Genomic DNA, 10586 nt, shown 5'->3' with positions numbered 1-10586 from the left:
TGTTCCTGTGTGTCTCTATGTTCCTGTGTGTGTCTCTATGTTCCTGTGTGTGTCTCTATGTTCCTGTGTCTCTATGTTCCTGTGTGTCTCTCTATGTTCCTGTGTGTCTCTCTATGTTCCTGTGTGTCTCTCTATGTTCCTGTGTGTCTCTCTATGTTCCTGTGTCTCTATGTTCCTGTGTGTCTCTCTATGTTCCTGTGTGTATCTCTATGTTCCTGTGTCTCTATGTTCCTGTGTCTCTATGTTCCTGTGTGTCTCTCTATGTTCCTGTGTGTCTCTCTATGTTCCTGTGTGTATCTCTATGTTCCTGTGTCTCTATGTTCCTGTGTGTCTCTATGTTCCTGTGTGTCTCTATGTTCCTGTGTGTCTCTATGTTCCTGTGTGTCTCTCTATGTTCCTGTGTGTCTCTCTATGTTCCTGTGTGTCTCTATGTTCCTGTGTGTCTCTATGTTCCTGTGTGTCTCTCTATGTTCCTGTGTGACTCTATGTTCCTGTGTCTCTCTATGTTCCTGTGTGTCTCTATGTTCCTGTGTCTCTATGTTCCTGTGTCTCTCTATGTTCCTGTGTGTCTCTCTATGTTCCTGTGTCTCTATGTTCCTGTGTGTCTCTCTATGTTCCTGTCTCTCTATTTTCCTGTGTGTCTCTCTATGTTCCTGTGTGTCTCTCTATGTTCCTGTGTGTCTCTCTATGTTCCGGTGTCTCTCTATGTTCCTGTCTCTCTATGTTCCTGTGTGTCTCTCTATGTTCCTGTGTGTCTCTCTATGTTCCTGTGTGTCTCTATGTTCCTGTGTGTCTATCTATGTTCCTGTGTGTCTCTCTATGTTCCTGTGTCTCTATGTACCTGTGTCTCTCTATGTTCCTGTGTGTCTCTATGTTCCTGTGTGTCTCTCTATGTTCCTGTGTGTCTCTATGTTCCTGTGTCTCTATGTTCTTGTGTGTCTCTCTATGTTCCTGTGTCTCTATGTTCCTGTGTGTCTCTCTATGTTCCTGTCTCTCTATGTTCCTGTGTGTCTCTCTATGTTCCTGTGTGTCTCTCTATGTTTCTGTGTCTCTATGTTCCTGTGTGTCTCTCTATGTTCCTGTGTGTCTCTCTATGTTCCTGTGTGTCTCTCTATGTTCCTGTGTGTCTCTCTATGTTCCTGTGTGTCTCTCTATGTTCCTGTGTGTCTCTGTATGTTCCTGTGTGTCTCTCTATGTTCCTGTGTGTGTCTCTATGTTCCTGTGTGTGTCTCTATGTTCCTGTGTGTCTCTCTATGTTCCTGTGTGTCTCTCTATGTTCCTGTGTGTATCTCTATGTTCCTGTGTCTCTATGTTCCTGTGTCTCTATGTTCCTGTGTGTCTCTCTATGTTCCTGTGTGTCTCTCTATGTTCCTGTGTGTATCTCTATGTTCCTGTGTCTCTATGTTCCTGTGTGTCTCTATGTTCCTGTGTGTCTCTATGTTCCTGTGTGACTCTATGTTCCTGTGTCTCTCTATGTTCCTGTGTCTCTCTATGTTCCTGTGTGTCTCTCTATGTTCCTGTGTGTCTCTATGTTCCTGTGTCTCTCTATGTTCCTGTGTGTCTCTTTGTTCCTGTGTGTCTTTATGTTCCTGTGTGTCTCTCTATGTTCCTGTGTGTCTCTCTATGTTCCTGTGTCTCTATGTTCCTGTGTCTCTATGTTCCTGTGTGTCTCTCTATGTTCCTGTCTCTCTATGTTCCTGTGTGTCTCTCTATGTTCCTGTGTGTCTCTCTATGTTCCTGTGTGTCTCTATGTTCCTGTGTCTCTATGTTCCTGTGTGTCTCTATGTTCCTGTGTGTCTCTCTATGTTCCTGTGTCTCTATGTTCCTGTGTCTCTCTATGTTCCTGTGTGTCTCTCTATGTTCCTGTGTCTCTATGTTCCTGTGTGTCTCTCTATGTTCCTGTCTCTCTATGTTCCTGTGTGTCTCTCTATGTTCCTGTGTGTCTCTCTATGTTCCTGTGTGTCTCTCTATGTTCCGGTGTCTCTCTATGTTCCTGTCTCTCTATGTTCCTGTGTGTCTCTCTATGTTCCTGTGTGTCTCTCTATGTTCCTGTGTGTCTCTATGTTCCTGTGTGTCTATCTATGTTCCTGTGTGTCTCTCTACGTTCCTTTGTCTCTATGTTCCTGTGTCTCTCTATGTTCCTGTGTGTCTCTATGTTCCTGTGTGTCTCTCTATGTTCCTGTGTGTCTCTATGTTCCTGTGTCTCTATGTTCTTGTGTGTCTCTCTATGTTCCTGTGTGTCTCTCTATGTTCCTGTCTCTCTATGTTCCTGTGTGTCTCTCTATGTTCCTGTGTGTCTCTCTATGTTTCTGTGTCTCTATGTTCCTGTGTGTCTCTCTATGTTCCTGTGTGTCTCTCTATGTTCCTGTGTGTCTCTCTATGTTCCTGTGTGTCTCTCTATGTTCCTGTGTGTCTCTCTATGTTCCTGTGTGTCTCTCTATGTTCCTGTGTGTCTCTCTATGTTCCTGTGTGTGTCTCTATGTTCCTGTGTGTGTCTCTATGTTCCTGTGTGTCTCTCTATGTTCCTGTGTGTCTCTCTATGTTCCTGTGTGTCTCTCTATGTTCCTGTGTGTCTCTCTATGTTCCTGTGTGTATCTCTATGTTCCTGTGTCTCTATGTTCCTGTGTGTCTCTATGTTCCTGTGTGTGTCTCTATGTTCCTGTGTGTCTCTATGTTCCTGTGTGTCTCTCTATGTTCCTGTGTGTCTCTCTATGTTCCTGTGTGTCTCTATGTTCCTGTGTCTCTATGTTCCTGTGTGTCTCTATGTTCCTGTGTGTCTCTCTATGTTCCTGTGTCTCTATGTTCCTGTGTCTCTCTATGTTCCTGTGTGTCTCTCTATGTTCCTGTGTCTCCATGTTCCTGTGTGTCTCTCTATGTTCCTGTCTCTCTATGTTCCTGTGTGTCTCTCTATGTTCCTGTGTGTGTCTCTCTATGTTCCTGTGTGTCTCTCTATGTTCCGGTGTCTCTCTATGTTCCTGTCTCTCTATGTTCCTGTGTGTCTCTCTATGTTCCTGTGTGTCTCTCTATGTTCCTGTGTGTCTCTATGTTCCTGTGTGTCTATCTATGTTCCTGTGTGTCTCTCTATGTTCCTGTGTCTCTATGTTCCTGTGTCTCTCTATGTTCCTGTGCGTCTCTATGTTCCTGTGTGTCTCTCTATGTTCCTGTGTGTCTCTATGTTCCTGTGTCTCTATGTTCCTGTGTGTCTCTCTATGTTCCTGTCTCTCTATGTTCCTGTGTGTCTCGCTATGTTCCTGTGTGTCTCTCTATGTTTCTGTGTCTCTATGTTCCTGTGTGTCTCTCTATGTTCCTGTGTGTCTCTCTATGTTCCTGTGTGTCTCTCTATGTTCCTGTGTGTCTCTCTATGTTCCTGTGTGTCTCTCTATGTTCCTGTGTGTGTCTCTATGTTCCTGTGTGTGTCTCTATGTTCCTGTGTGTCTCTCTATGTTCCTGTGTGTCTCTCTATGTTCCTGTGTGTCTCTCTATGTTCCTGTGTGTCTCTCTATGTTCCTGTGTGTCTCTATGTTCCTGTGTGTCTCTATGTTCCTGTGTGTGTCTCTATTTTCCTGTGTGTCTCTATGTTCCTGTGTGTCTCTATGTTCCTGTGTGTGTCTCTATGTTCCTGTGTCTCTATGTTCCTGTGTGTCTCTCTATGTTCCTGTGTGTCTCTCTATGTTCCTGTGTGTCTCTCTATGTTCCTGTGTCTCTATGTTCCTGTGTGTCTCACTATGTTCCTGCGTGTCTCTCTATGTTCCTGTGTCTCTATGTTCCTGTGTGTCTCTCTATGTTTCTGTGTGTCTCTATGTTCCTGTGTGTCTCTATGTTCCTGTGTGTCTCTATGTTCCTGTGTGTGTCTCTATGTTCCTGTGTCTCTATGTTCCTGTGTGTCTCTCTATGTTCCTGTGTGTCTCTCTATGTTCCTGTGTGTCTCTCTATGTTCCTGTGTCTCTATGTTCCTGTGTGTCTCACTATGTTCCTGCGTGTCTCTCTATGTTCCTGTGTCTCTATGTTCCTGTGTGTCTCTCTATGTTTCTGTGTGTCTCTATGTTCCTGTGTGTCTCTATGTTCTTGTGTGTGTCTCTATGTTCCTGTGTGTCTCTATGTTCCTGTGTGTCTCTATGTTCCTGTGTGTCTCTATGTTCCTGTGTGTGTCTCTATGTTCCTGTGTGTCTCTCTATGTTCCTGTGTGTCTCTCTATGTTCCTGTGTGTCTCTCTATGTTCCTGTGTGTCTCTATGTTCCTGTGTCTCTCTATGTTTCTGTGTGTCTCTCTATGTTCCTGTGTGTCTCTCTATGTTCCTGTGTGTCTCTATGTTCTTGTGTGTCTCTCTATGTTCCTGTGTCTCTATGTTCCTGTGTGTCTCTCTATGTTCCTGTCTCTCTATGTTCCTGTGTGTCTCGCTATGTTCCTGTGTGTCTCTCTATGTTCCTGTGTGTCTCTCTATGTTCCTGTGTCTCTATGTTCCTGTGTCTCTATGTTCCTGTGTGTCTCTCTATGTTCCTGTGTGTCTCTCTATGTTCCTGTGTGTCTCTCTATGTTCCTGTGTGTCTCTCTATGTTCCTGTGTGTCTCTCTATGTTCCTGTGTGTGTCTCTATGTTCCTGTGTGTGTCTCTATGTTCCTGTGTGTCTCTCTATGTTCCTGTGTGTCTCTCTATGTTCCTGTGTGTCTCTCTATGTTCCTGTGTGTCTCTCTATGTTCCTGTGTGTATCTCTATGTTCCTGTGTCTCTATGTTCCTGTGTGTCTCTATGTTCCTGTGTGTGTCTCTATGTTCCTGTGTGTCTCTATGTTCCTGTGTGTCTCTATGTTCCTGTGTGTGTCTCTATGTTCCTGTGTGTGTCTCTATGTTCCTGTGTCTCTATGTTCCTGTGTGTCTCTCTATGTTCCTGTGTGTCTCTCTATGTTCCTGTGTCTCTATGTTCCTGTGTGTCTCTCTATGTTCCTGTGTGTATCTCTATGTTCCTGCGTCTCTATGTTCCTGTGTCTCTATGTTCCTGTGTGTCTCTCTATGTTCCCGTGTGTCTCTCTATGTTCCTGTGTGTCTCTCTATGTTCCTGTGTGTGTCTCTATGTTCCTGTGTGTGTCTCTATGTTCCTGTGTGTCTCTCTATGTTCCTGTGTGTCTCTCTATGTTCCTGTGTGTCTCTCTATGTTCCTGTGTGTCTCTCTATGTTCCTGTGTGTCTCTATGTTCCTGTGTGTCTCTATGTTCCTGTGTGTGTCTCTATTTTCCTGTGTGTCTCTATGTTCCTGTGTGTCTCTATGTTCCTGTGTGTGTCTCTATGTTCCTGTGTCTCTATGTTCCTGTGTGTCTCTCTATGTTCCTGTGTGTCTCTCTATGTTCCTGTGTGTCTCTCTATGTTCCTGTGTCTCTATGTTCCTGTGTGTCTCACTATGTTCCTGCGTGTCTCTCTATGTTCCTGTGTCTCTATGTTCCTGTGTGTCTCTCTATGTTTCTGTGTGTCTCTATGTTCCTGTGTGTCTCTATGTTCTTGTGTGTGTCTCTATGTTCCTGTGTGTCTCTATGTTCCTGTGTGTCTCTATGTTCCTGTGTGTGTCTCTATGTTCCTGTGTGTCTCTCTATGTTCCTGTGTGTCTCTCTATGTTCCTGTGTGTCTCTCTATGTTCCTGTGTGTCTCTATGTTCCTGTGTCTCTCTATGTTTCTGTGTGTCTCTCTATGTTCCTGTGTGTCTCTCTATGTTCCTGTGTGTCTCTATGTTCTTGTGTGTCTCTCTATGTTCCTGTGTCTCTATGTTCCTGTGTGTCTCTCTATGTTCCTGTCTCTCTATGTTCCTGTGTGTCTCGCTATGTTCCTGTGTGTCTCTCTATGTTCCTGTGTGTCTCTCTATGTTCCTGTGTCTCTATGTTCCTGTGTCTCTATGTTCCTGTGTGTCTCTCTATGTTCCTGTGTGTCTCTCTATGTTCCTGTGTGTCTCTCTATGTTCCTGTGTGTCTCTCTATGTTCCTGTGTGTCTCTCTATGTTCCTGTGTGTCTCTCTATGTTCCTGTGTGTGTCTCTATGTTCCTGTGTGTGTCTCTATGTTCCTGTGTGTCTCTCTATGTTCCTGTGTGTCTCTCTATGTTCCTGTGTGTCTCTCTATGTTCCTGTGTGTCTCTCTATGTTCCTGTGTGTATCTCTATGTTCCTGTGTCTCTATGTTCCTGTGTGTCTCTATGTTCCTGTGTGTGTCTCTATGTTCCTGTGTGTCTCTATGTTCCTGTGTGTCTCTATGTTCCTGTGTGTGTCTCTATGTTCCTGTGTGTGTCTCTATGTTCCTGTGTCTCTATGTTCCTGTGTGTCTCTCTATGTTCCTGTGTGTCTCTCTATGTTCCTGTGTCTCTATGTTCCTGTGTGTCTCTCTATGTTCCTGTGTGTATCTCTATGTTCCTGCGTCTCTATGTTCCTGTGTCTCTATGTTCCTGTGTGTCTCTCTATGTTCCTGTGTGTCTCTCTATGTTCCTGTGTGTATCTCTATGTTCCTGTGTCTCTATGTTCCTGTGTGTCTCTATGTTCCTGTGTGTCTCTATGTTCCTGTGTGTCTCTATGTTCCTGTGTGTCTCTCTATGTTCCTGTGTGTCTCTCTATGTTCCTGTGTGTCTCTATGTTCCTGTGTGTCTCTATGTTCCTGTGTGTCTCTATGTTCCTGTGTGTCTCTCTATGTTCCTGTGTGACTCTATGTTCCTGTGTCTCTCTATGTTCCTGTGTCTCTCTATGTTCCTGTGTGTCTCTCTATGTTCCTGTGTGTCTCTATGTTCCTGTGTGTCTCTCTATGTTCCTGTGTGTCTCTATGTTCCTGTGTGTCTCTCTATGTTCCTGTGTGTCTCTTTGTTCCTGTGTGTCTTTATGTTCCTGTGTGTCTCTCTATGTTCCTGTGTGTCTCTCTATGTTCCTGTGTCTCTATGTTCCTGTGTCTCTATGTTCCTGTGTGTCTCTCTATGTTCCTGTCTCTCTATGTTCCTGTGTGTCTCTCTATGTTCCTGTGTGTCTCTCTATGTTCCTGTGTGTCTCTATGTTCCTGTGTCTCTATGTTCCTGTGTGTCTCTATGTTCCTGTGTGTCTCTCTATGTTCCTGTGTCTCTATGTTCCTGTGTCTCTCTATGTTCCTGTGTGTCTCTCTATGTTCCTGTGTCTCTATGTTCCTGTGTGTCTCTCTATGTTCCTGTCTCTCTATGTTCCTGTGTGTCTCTCTATGTTCCTGTGTGTCTCTCTATGTTCCTGTGTGTCTCTCTATGTTCCGGTGTCTCTCTATGTTCCTGTCTCTCTATGTTCCTGTGTGTCTCTCTATGTTCCTGTGTGTCTCTCTATGTTCCTGTGTGTCTCTATGTTCCTGTGTGTCTATCTATGTTCCTGTGTGTCTCTCTATGTTCCTGTGTCTCTATGTTCCTGTGTCTCTCTATGTTCCTGTGTGTCTCTATGTTCCTGTGTGTCTCTCTATGTTCCTGTGTGTCTCTATGTTCCTGTGTCTCTATGTTCTTGTGTGTCTCTCTATGTTCCTGTGTCTCTATGTTCCTGTGTGTCTCTCTATGTTCCTGTCTCTCTATGTTCCTGTGTGTCTCTCTATGTTCCTGTGTGTCTCTCTATGTTTCTGTGTCTCTATGTTCCTGTGTGTCTCTCTATGTTCCTGTGTGTCTCTCTATGTTCCTGTGTGTCTCTCTATGTTCCTGTGTGTCTCTCTATGTTCCTGTGTGTCTCTCTATGTTCCTGTGTGTGTCTCTATGTTCCTGTGTGTCTCTATGTTCCTGTGTGTCTCTCTATGTTCCTGTGTGTCTCTCTATGTTCCTGTGTGTCTCTATGTTCCTGTGTGTCTCTATGTTCCTGTGTGTCTCTATGTTCCTGTGTGTCTCTCTATGTTCCTGTGTGACTCTATGTTCCTGTGTCTCTCTATGTTCCTGTGTCTCTCTATGTTCCTGTGTGTCTCTCTATGTTCCTGTGTGTCTCTATGTTCCTGTGTCTCTCTATGTTCCTGTGTGTCTCTTTGTTCCTGTGTGTCTTTATGTTCCTGTGTGTCTCTCTATGTTCCTGTGTGTCTCTCTATGTTCCTGTGTCTCTATGTTCCTGTGTCTCTATGTTCCTGTGTGTCTCTCTATGTTCCTGTGTCTCTATGTTCCTGTGTGTCTCTATGTTCCTGTGTGTCTCTCTATGTTCCTGTGTCTCTATGTTCCTGTGTCTCTCTATGTTCCTGTGTGTCTCTCTATGTTCCTGTGTCTCTATGTTCCTTTGTGTCTCTCTATGTTCCTGTCTCTCTATGTTCCTGTGTGTCTCTCTATGTTCCTGTGTGTCTCTCTATGTTCCTGTGTGTCTCTCTATGTTCTGTTGTCTCTCTATGTTCCTGTCTCTCTATGTTCCTGTGTGTCTCTCTATGTTCCTGTGTGTCTCTCTATGTTCCTGTGTGTCTCTATGTTCCTGTGTGTCTATCTATGTTCCTGTGTGTCTCTCTATGTTCCTGTGTCTCTATGTTCCTGTGTCTCTCTATGTTCCTGTGTGTCTCTATGTTCCTGTGTGTCTCTCTATGTTCCTGTGTGTCTCTATGTTCCTGTGTCTCTATGTTCTTGTGTGTCTCTCTATGTTCCTGTGTCTCTATGTTCCTGTGTGTCTCTCTATGTTCCTGTCTCTCTATGTTCCTGTGTGTCTCTCTATGTTCCTGTGTGTCTCTCTATGTTTCTGTGTCTCTATGTTCCTGTGTGTCTCTCTATGTTCCTGTGTGTCTCTCTATGTTCCTGTGTGTCTCTCTATGTTCCTGTGTGTCTCTCTATGTTCCTGTGTGTCTCTCTATGTTCCTGTGTGTCTCTCTATGTTCCTGTGTGTGTCTCTATGTTCCTGTGTGTGTCTCTATGTTCCTGTGTGTCTCTCTATGTTCCTGTGTGTCTCTCTATGTTCCTGTGTGTATCTCTATGTTCCTGTGTCTCTATGTTCCTGTGTGTCTCTCTATGTTCCTGTGTGTCTCTCTATGTTCCTGTGTGTCTCTCTATGTTCCTGTGTGTCTCTCTATGTTCCTGTGTGTCTCTCTATGTTCCTGTGTGTCTCTCTATGTTCCTGTGTGTCTCTCTATGTTCCTGTGTGTGTCTCTATGTTCCTGTGTGTGTCTCTATGTTCCTGTGTGTCTCTCTATGTTCCTGTGTGTCTCTCTATGTTCCTGTGTGTCTCTCTATGTTCCTGTGTGTATCTCTATGTTCCTGTGTCTCTATGTTCCTGTGTGTCTCTCTATGTTCCTGTGTGTCTCTCTATGTTCCTGTGTGTCTCTCTATGTTCCTGTGTGTCTCTCTATGTTCCTGTGTCTCTATGTTCCTGTGTGTCTCACTATGTTCCTGCGTGTCTCTCTATGTTCCTGTGTCTCTATGTTCCTGTGTGTCTCTCTATGTTTCTGTGTGTCTCTATGTTCCTGTGTGTCTCTATGTTCTTGTGTGTGTCTCTATGTTCCTGTGTGTCTCTATGTTCCTGTGTGTCTCTATGTTCCTGTGTGTCTCTATGTTCCTGTGTGTGTCTCTATGTTCCTGTGTGTCTCTCTATGTTCCTGTGTGTCTCTCTATGTTCCTGTGTGTCTCTCTATGTTCCTGTGTGTCTCTATGTTCCTGTGTCTCTCTATGTTTCTGTGTGTCTCTCTATGTTCCTGTGTGTCTCTCTATGTTCCTGTGTGTCTCTATGTTCTTGTGTGTCTCTCTATGTTCCTGTGTCTCTATGTTCCTGTGTGTCTCTCTATGTTCCTGTCTCTCTATGTTCCTGTGTGTCTCTCTATGTTCCTGTGTGTCTCTCTATGTTCCTGTGTGTCTCTCTATGTTCCTGTGTCTCTATGTTCCTGTGTCTCTATGTTCCTGTGTGTCTCTCTATGTTCCTGTGTGTCTCTCTATGTTCCTGTGTGTCTCTCTATGTTCCTGTGTGTCTCTCTATGTTCCTGTGTGTCTCTCTATGTTCCTGTGTGTGTCTCTATGTTCCTGTGTGTGTCTCTATGTTCCTGTGTGTCTCTCTATGTTCCTGTGTGTCTCTCTATGTTCCTGTGTGTCTCTCTATGTTCCTGTGTGTCTCTCTATGTTCCTGTGTGTATCTCTATGTTCCTGTGTCTCTATGTTCCTGTGTGTCTCTATGTTCCTGTGTGTGTCTCTATGTTCCTGTGTGTCTCTATGTTCCTGTGTGTCTCTATGTTCCTGTGTGTGTCTCTATGTTCCTGTGTGTGTCTCTATGTTCCTGTGTCTCTATGTTCCTGTGTGTCTCTCTATGTTCCTGTGTGTCTCTCTATGTTCCTGTGTGTCTCTCTATGTTCCTGTGTCTCTATGTTCCTGTGTGTCTCTCTATGTTCCTGTGTGTATCTCTATGTTCCTGTGTCTCTATGTTCCTGTGTCTCTATGTTCCTGTGTGTCTCTCTATGTTCCTGTGTGTCTCTCTATGTTCCTGTGTCTCTATGTTCCTGTGTGTCTCTATGTTCCTGTGTGTCTCTATGTTCCTGTGTGTCTCTATGTTCCTGTGTGTCTCTCTATGTTCCTGTGTGTCTCTCTATGTTCCTGTGTGTCTCTATGTTCCTGTGTGTCTCTATGTTCCTGTGTGTCTCTATGTTCCTGTGTGTCTCTCTATGTTCCTGTGTGACTCTATGTTCCTGTG

The sequence above is a fragment of the Salmo salar genome, unplaced genomic scaffold (genome assembly GCF_965601325.2).
Source record: "Salmo salar unplaced genomic scaffold, fSalSal1 ptg001127l, whole genome shotgun sequence".
NCBI lineage: Eukaryota > Metazoa > Chordata > Actinopteri > Salmoniformes > Salmonidae > Salmo > Salmo salar.
The sequence above is the reverse complement of the archived record's forward strand: the minus strand, read 5'-3'. Positions refer to the sequence as shown.